The sequence below is a fragment of the Camelina sativa genome, chromosome 5 (genome assembly GCF_030686135.1).
Source record: "Camelina sativa cultivar CO46 ecotype springtype chromosome 5, ASM3068613v1".
In the NCBI taxonomy this organism is placed as follows: Eukaryota; Viridiplantae; Streptophyta; class Magnoliopsida; order Brassicales; family Brassicaceae; genus Camelina; species Camelina sativa.
In genome coordinates, this window is record NC_141884.1 from 26,279,253 (window position 1) to 26,288,202 (window position 8,950).

The 8,950-nt window shown below is 35.4% G+C and overlaps 1 non-coding gene across 1 annotated transcript; it reads right to left on the minus strand.

The window, feature by feature from the left end:
• Positions 1-7,803: 7,803 nt before the first annotated feature.
• LOC147944394 (small nucleolar RNA R71) lies at positions 7,804-7,910 on the minus strand. Its single transcript, XR_015558633.1, has one exon. It is a non-coding gene; the product is annotated as a small nucleolar RNA R71 (small nucleolar RNA).
• Between the last annotated feature and the right edge of the window lie 1,040 nt (positions 7,911-8,950).

Below are 8,950 nucleotides of genomic sequence, written 5' to 3' on the forward strand. Positions count from 1 at the left end.
TTGGTAATTTGTAATCAGTTGTATGTATTAAATTATATTATTTTTCTTATTTTTTTTCAAATATATGATGTGAACAGTATTTTTTAAAATGGTATTACAATTTGGGATGTATATGGAAAAGAAAACAAACAACACACATGGCAGTAAATCTTTATAACATGAATACCTTGAAATTTGTTTTTTAAGTCATCATTATCTTTAAAAAGTCTATAAAATAAAAATAAAAAGATTAATCTGCAAAATTCCACATAAGATTAGAAAATTTATATAACAGCATTCAATTTTCAAATTCTTAATAATTTTGGTGAGAGTTAATTTAAGAACATATGTTTTGTAGAATTCAACTATTTTTGGATTAAAAATAAAGAAATAATTTTTTAAAAATTTTTTGGATAATTTCCATTAATTTTGTAAAAATTAAATAGTCAAACGAAAAATACGGATATCCTGTTAGAAGCTTTCCCTATTTATTTATTTTTGACAACCAAATACGGATATTCTTTGCCCAACCTTTTATCCGTTGGACTAATATAAATATTGTCAAATAAATATTATAACAGAAATTTACATTTGGTGGATACAGTATCTCCAAAACATACATGCCTATGTTCTCTCATTTATAACTTATTTTTTATCGTTTCCAGGCCAACCGATGTTCTAATCCAAGTCTTAAAGTACTGATTAACACTCAAACACCCAAATATAAACTGAACCAAAAACCAAAATGACAAAAATTTGGGTTATAGATGTTATACTAAATAAATATGTTTACACATACTAAATAAATAATTCTAATTCTTGACATGTTCTATGACATGATAAAATACATTGAATGTCCTCAAATAAATCTTACTATTTTCAATTGAACTAGCATAAGTTCAAAATAAAATAAAAATAAAAATACATAAAATATGATTTATAACAGTTAAAAATATTAAAACAGAAAAACATAATCTAATTGAAAGGACCAACCTTTTTTTGTAAATAGATAAAAATATATATATACATAAATAAACTACAACTAGTGGTCCCATACCCACTAGCCACCTAACCACATTCAGAATCAACAGCGGAATAACAAACCAATAAATATCCAATAAGCCAATAACCAATAAAATAATAACCAATATTAATTCCAATCACAAACTAATGATCCAAACAGCATAAATCAAATAACTAGCAATCCTAAACAATGTTCTAGGACTCAACTCTAGCAACCTAACAGAAGCCAGACAACCAAGCGAACCACTAGAACATCCTCCTCTTCATCGCCTTGATTCCACGATCACACTTTGCCTTTACCTGCACCACAAACACATATTGAGATGCATGAGTATTTGATAAACACTCAGTGAGGCAATCCTCCCATCTACTGGGCTATACACACAAGCAACAATGATTCCAAAGTTCCAAACAAGCATCAAACAAAACACACAAACCAGAAAATCAAACATCGTCTCGCTGGAAGGGAGGTGTCGACCGACACCAGCCGAGTGTCGACCGACACTGGCCTTGGTGTCGACCGACACTACCCCACAGTGTCGATCGATGCCCAATTTGTTGGTGTCGACCGACACTCCCTCTGCAACTGCGATCCGCACGAAGTCGAGAGTCGGATCTCGCTCCCAAATCTCCTCCAAATCGTCCAATACTCAAAACCCAAGCCTTATACATCCGTAGGAACCTGTATCAACCAATCCCAGCAAGAAAAACACACAAACAAGAAACAAACAAGCAAGAACAAGGGAATCAAAGGCATAGATTAGCCATGGTCATGCACTCACCTCTTTCCAGGAAGTTTCTGACCAACAATGACGAATCCAACCTTAATAGCAAGCTTCTAACTCCTTCCCAGCCTTGGATCTCTCAGGAAATAGCAAGGAATTTCACCAATCTTACTAAAAACTCAAGAACTCTCTTTTTCTTCCTTTTTCTCTCAAAAACGTTAAACGGCGACAAGAAAGACTTTCCAAAACCCTGCTGGTCGACAAAACACTTAAATATCTCGGTCTAATGGTTTTTCCTAAACCAAACCGGTCCAAATCGATAATTAAATCAAACTGGTCGAACCAGAAACAATGAGTGTCGATCGATACCTCCTGTGGTGTCGATCGACACCCCCATCAAAACACCAAAAATGGTTCGCGGATATTACACTAATATAGGTGAACCATATATAAAATGATAAGAATAAAAAGTCAATTAATCTCCCGTTTGCGGTTGCGGTTGCGGGAGATTGCGGAAGCGGGCGATTGCAGTTTCAAGCGTTTATTAAACGTTTTGAATGACTGGTTTATCATTTTTAAATGGATGCGTTTGCGGGAGTTTAACGACTGGTTGACCAACGGTTGCATTAGCGGTTAAAACATAATAAATGTAATAGATAATTATATATATGTTTAAAAACACCAAAAACTTTATTAAATTTGATTTATAATTAAAAATCTTTAAAAATATTAAAATAATTATTCAAAAATAAATAAATTTCATATTGAAACACTTATTACTTTATGCATTTGGCTTTTCACCCAAAATTTAATCAAGTAATGTGATAAATGACAAAACTTATGCGTTAGAATATTGATCTTCTCTGCTAAATCTCACACACTCAATAAGTTCCTCACATTGAATACAAGGCTAAGGTATATTAATTATGAAAGAGTAAAGAAAAGTCATTGGTAATTTGTTTTAATATTTTCACAAATAATCTTATTTTCTTAAACTTCTGTTGAAATATATTTTTTTAGATTTTTTGGAACGTATGTGCAATGTGCCAATAGTTTTACATCATATTTTTTGGTTTTTTGTTAATTGGAATCTTATTTTCTTGTAATTGTTTATATTCTAATCTCCTTAATCGTATTTGTACTTCAATTTCTCTCATCTTTTATGGGTACAATGGTTAGTTTGAAGATATAAGAAAAAAAAAATTAGTATTTTTAGACTTTTTTTTGGTTTTAAAAAAAAAAAATCCAACCGCAAACGCCCGCAACCGCAAACGCTTGCGGTAAGCAGCTTTTGGAATTCAGTGGTTGGGAGCGATTGGGAGCGGTTGGAAACAATTGGAAGCGGTTTGTGTGATTGGCATCAATCGCTAGCAACCGCTACCACCCGTAAACGCAGATACGACACAATAGTATCTACCTCTCCTGCGGGAGGTAGCGGGAGAACCAGTCAACACCTTAGTTTCCATTACAACAACACAATAGAACATTATAATATTTGATGCTATAATCAGCGGCAGATACGTTTAGATTTAGCCTCTGTTTTAAAAATCCCCGCAATTACGCCTCCGCCTCGAGTAATACAAACATCAATAATATAAGAGAATTTATTAGAAATGCCATTTTTGGCATACCCCTTTTCAAAAATGTCTTATTTTTTGAATATTTTCATTTTTGCCCTCTTTTACACAATTACCATTTTGTGCGATTCTAAATCAGGCTTAACCGTTTTGCCATATACTCATGGAAAGTGAAATAAGATAGATACATTCATGAATTTGGCGAGAAATCTTTAATAGTACAATACACTTGCTTCGATGGATAAAACAAGTTTGATAAAAATGTTCTAACGATTTGATATTATATATGTACTTTACACTACGTAATGTTCATGAGATTTGGTATATTCAGATTTTATACTGAACTAGATTAGGACCCGCTCAATGCGCGTGTTTTAAAAATATCTACTAAAATTTTAAAATATATTTTTTGTAAATGAAATATATTTTCCAGAAATAATTATATAAATAGTTTTATTTAGAGATAAGTTTTTACTTTAATACACTAATTTATATTTTTATATTTTAAAATTATTATTACAATTATTTCAATAATCTAAAGCTATATTATCAGCCACCAAAACATTTTTTAATGTTAAAAATACTACAACATTAAAAAAATGTAAGGAAAAAATAAAGAAAAAAAAATTCAAATTGCGGGGATATTTTTTAAAAAATCATATCCTTAATTAAAGAAAAAAGATTCAAAATAATATAAAGGAATATTTTAAAATCATCACGAATTTCTAATAAGAAATCAAATTTAACTAAATAATATAACTAAAATCTAAAAGTACTGCAACGTAATTAAATTAAAATATTAAAAAGAAAGAATAAACAAATATTGATAGTTAATAGGTTTAAAACTTTTACTTTTTAATTTTTTAGGTTTTTTTAATGTTTTAGTAAATTTAGAATTGACACATGTCAACATTTTATCAATACAAGTAACATGTGTCACGATTTTGTTAATGCGTAACTTTGACATCAAGCTTTATATAATAAGATATTGTTATGTTAGTGTTAACATCTAATCATAAATGATATGTACAATTAGGTCAACAATCCATAATCAATATCAAATCCTTTAAAGAATGTTTTTCTGGAATATGAATAAGAAAGAAACTTTGTAAGATAAATCTCATGAGGTAGTCATCAATGCTGTTATTCTTCATGCTGATTTTTAAGGTGATTTTAGTTACCACGTGATACATATCAAATAAATATTTGTCAAGGAAACACTATCATCAACAATATATATGTTGTATAGCACTTACTAAAGTAAGTTCAATGTTTATATAGATTTATACTCAACAATTTGAATGATTATATTTGATCTCAAAAAATTATATTGTTAATAGAAAATATTTTAAATTAAAATCTCGCACATAATTTTAAATATTAAAAGTACCATCTAACTGATTGTAAATTGTAGTTATTGATCTTCTTCTTTTAAAATCTCTATTTTATTATAATTAAGTGGAATTTTCTATTCTGAAACACTTAAAAAACGAGTATAATTGCTGCTATTTGATATCTTGTGTTTTTGTTGAGTCTTATGCTTTGTTTTTGCAGAGTTTTGTTGCATAATCTTGTCATTCTAGGTTGTTTTAGGAGCAAATGCATCTAGTGTGCTACCTCTCAGGTTCTTGGAGTAATATCATCACATTTGGAGCATTTGGACTTGTTTTGACGCAAAGAAGCAAAAAAGAAGAGTGAAGTGGAGAAGAGGCACAAGATCAGGGAGTACACGCGGCCAAGACCATCGGCAAAACACCAGCCGATTCACCCCATCGACCACCCCTCATCGGCCAAAGCACAGTTGATGGAACAGGAGACGCACACGATCGCAACCATCAGCGGCCACACCCATCAGCCAAACGGTGGCCGAGTGAAGCAAGCGACCACCTCCCATCGGCCAGATGCTGCCCGGTGATGTTCATATATTTTACCATGTTTTCCCTTAGTTTATTCACATCTTTTTCTATCCATCTTCACCATTATTGTGTAGCTTTAGGACTAATCATGCATTAGAGTGTAGTTGCATTGCATTTGCATCTTTTCATGTATAAACAGGTGATTTTGGAGCTTAAGGAGCATGGAAGCAATGGAGAAGAGATGTGAAGCAATCATGAGGAGGAGACAAGGGAGTTAAGGCTGAAGAACCAAGATCCGGAGTCCAGCTCGACCAAGCACTCGACCGAGTGGGAGATGGACTCGACCGAGTGGAGTTACACAGAAGAAGCCAGCTCGACCTGTCACTCGACCGAGCACTGGTCGAGTTGACCGATTCGTGGACCACTTTGACTTTTCCCATTTTTAGGGCTTCCACTCCCCTTCCTATATAAGGCCTTGTACCTGCAGCCACCAAACAATCTAGATTTTTAGTCCAGCTTTTCAGATATTCTAAACCTAGTTTTTACCTTTTAAGGAATATTATTCCTTTTGCTTATTTTATTTTCTTTTGGATTTTGTACTTAGAAAAGAAGAATTTCCTCATACTTGTTGGTTGAATAACTTTCTAAGTATTGAGAATCTGAGTTTGATTTCTTTTTTAAAGTTGTAGATCTTTATCTTATCTATCTAATCATGCAAGTTTCAATATTTTCTGGGTTTTTGACTTTGTTCTTCATGTCTTGTTGTGAGTAGTCTTCTTAGGATCTTGAGGATGGGTTAGGATGGATTGATCTTGTGGTATATCTGATTTGATCAAGCTTGATTGTTGTAGATCTCTTCTAGGCTAGATGTTCTTAATGCTGATCCTATATCTGAGAGGGTAGGATCTGATCTCAAGCTTTTTAGCATCACACCAATGTTTAAGAAGCATAGATAAGGCTAGATCTAGAGCTTACCATTAGGCTTGCTTAGAGATTAGAGGTCTTGTTTGGTTTGAGATGTATTGCTTAATGCCTGCTTGTGTAGATTCTTTTCATTGTGAGAGCAAGTCTAGGATTGCATGGGTTTGATTGTCTCTTGACCATGAGAGTGGGAGAGACTTGTCTTAGATTAATATGTCTAGAGGTTAGCTCATAACATTGCTTGAGATTTGTTGATCAAGTTAGATTACCACAATGATTAGTTTATCCCATGAATCCATCCTCAGGAACCTACTTTGTTTATTGATTTTAAAGTCTCAATCTTGTTATTTGCTTGCTGTTTGATCTGTGTTTGCTTTACTCTGTTTTTATTGCATTGCTCTGTTTTCCCGGATTTGTCTAGCTCGACCACTCACTCGACCTACACTCGGTCGAGTGCTGCTCGAGTTCATCGCCAGAACTCTTGTTTATGATTTGTGATTGTCTTGTTTCATTCCTGTTTCATTCCTGTTTAATTTCCATTGCATTTACTTAGCATCTAGTTCATTACTTGTTTTGCATTAGTTCATATCTAGAGTTTACAGTTTCTGTTTCTATTCTTAGTTCATAATCATTCTGTTTTATTTGCATCAAGTTCTTAGCTCTTGTAGTTTATTTTCTGCATTTTATCATTATCATCATAGGATTGTTAGTGACAAACAATCATTACATTTGTCTTAACTTAGATTCATATGCATATCTTGATTGTTCACAAACACTCAGACTGGATTGATACCTCTTGTACTGCAATAGCATAAGGGGAATTGAAACACCCATTCCATTCATATATCACCATTCCATACATTCCACCATCATTCACCTTTCACACACAAAAAAAATATGTTTCAATTTGGCGCCGTTGCCTGTTTGAGTTAGTTTTTGTGACATTTAGGATCCATATTAGTCTAAGATTAAGTTCTTTTATACATTTGTGAAGTTTCTGCACTTGAATCTTGTGTTTGGGGTTGAAGTTCCATTTCAGGTACCACTCGACCAGTCACTCGACCACCACTCGACCGAGTAGTGATCGAGCACTTGATCGAGCCAGACCCCGGATCTCTAAAAGCCTCTTTTTCCAGTCGCCCTACCTTCCTACTTGAGCCTGTGCTCAGTCGCTTGCTCGGGAAAAATCGTTTGCGTTCGTTGATGCACAGAAGGTCTAAAGGAAAGGACAATCTTCTAAGGCATAGTGACAGTATCAACAAGTTGAACAAGGGTTTGGGATCCAAGAAGAAGAGGGTTGTTCAGCAACAACAAGAGGTTCAAGTAGCTATGGATCATCAGGACCAAGTTCAGAGACCAAGACATATTGGTGCTGGAGATGCACCCAACACACACAACCAAAGAGCTGGCATTGTGCCACCAACTGTTGCCAACAACAACTTTGAGATCAAGAGTGGATTGATCTCAATGATTCAGGCCAATAAGTTTCATGGATTGCCTATGGAGGATCCACTTGATCATCTTGATGAGTTTGACAGAATCTGTGGTCTTACCAAGATCAATGGAGTAAGTGAAGATGGTTTCAAGCTGAGGTTGTTCCCTTTCTCTCTTGGGGACAAGGCTCATTTATGGGAGAAGACTCTGCCCACTGGTGCTATCACTACTTGGGACCAATGTAAGAAGGCTTTCTTGGCCAAATTCTTCTCCAATGCTAGGACTGCTAGATTGAGAAATGAGATCTCTGGATTTGCTCAAAGGAACAATGAGAGCTTTTGTGAATCTTGGGAGAGATTCAAGGGCTACCAGACTCAATGCCCTCATCATGGTTTCAGTATGGAGTCATTGTTGAGCACATTGTATAGAGGAGTGCTTCCCAAGTTCAGAATGCTTCTTGACACAGCCTCCAATGGAAACTTCCTCAACAAGCATGTGGATGAAGGCTGGGAGTTAGTAGAGAATCTTGCTCAGTCAGATGGCAATTACAATGAAGATTATGATAGGACCATAAGGAGTTCCTCAACTGATCAAGAGGACAAGTACAAGAAGGATTTGAAGATGGTCAATGAGAAACTTGACAAGATACTCCTCAGCCAGTCCAAATCCATTCACTTCATTGGTGAAGAAGAAGCTCCAGTTCAAGAGGGGGAGAGTGAGTTTGCTGAGCTTTGCTATATGCATAACCAAGGTGGATTCAAGGGCTACAATCAAGGTGGTTTCAAGAACAACAACCTATCTTATAGGAGCACCAATGTGGCTAATCCACAAGATCAAGTCTACCCTCCTCAACAGCCTCAACAGCCTCAAGGGTTCCAAAATTATATTCCCAAACAGCAGCAGCAGGTGTTCCAGCCCCAGTTGTGTCCCCCACCAGGGTTTCAGACTAACCAAGGCCAAGAACAAGACCTTAGAGCTATGATACAGCAGCTGTTGATTGGTCAAACACAAGGGAAGATTGAGGAAGCCAAGCAGTTTGCTGAGCTAAACCAAAGGCTTACATCCCAGTATAATGACCTGAACATGAAGTTTGAAGGTCTTAACTCTAGAGTGAAGTACATGGAGAGTAACATAGCATCTACTTCAGCTCCAAAACCCAACCAACTCCCTGGAAAAGCTGTTCAAAACCCAAGGGAGTTCACAGCCAAAGCCATCCTAATTAAAGAGGAAGACATCACTGAGGACAGTGAAGTCCAAGTTTGGGGGAATTCATTAGTTACTGAAGCCCCAAGTGACATATGTGCAAAGCAACATGAACTCGCAGGAGAACTCGACCAGGAGCTCGACCAAGCACACGACCGAGTGCATGCTCGAGTGGTCGATCGAGCTGAGGACACCGAAGCTGTCAAGCCTGCTAAGTACATTCCTCCTGCTT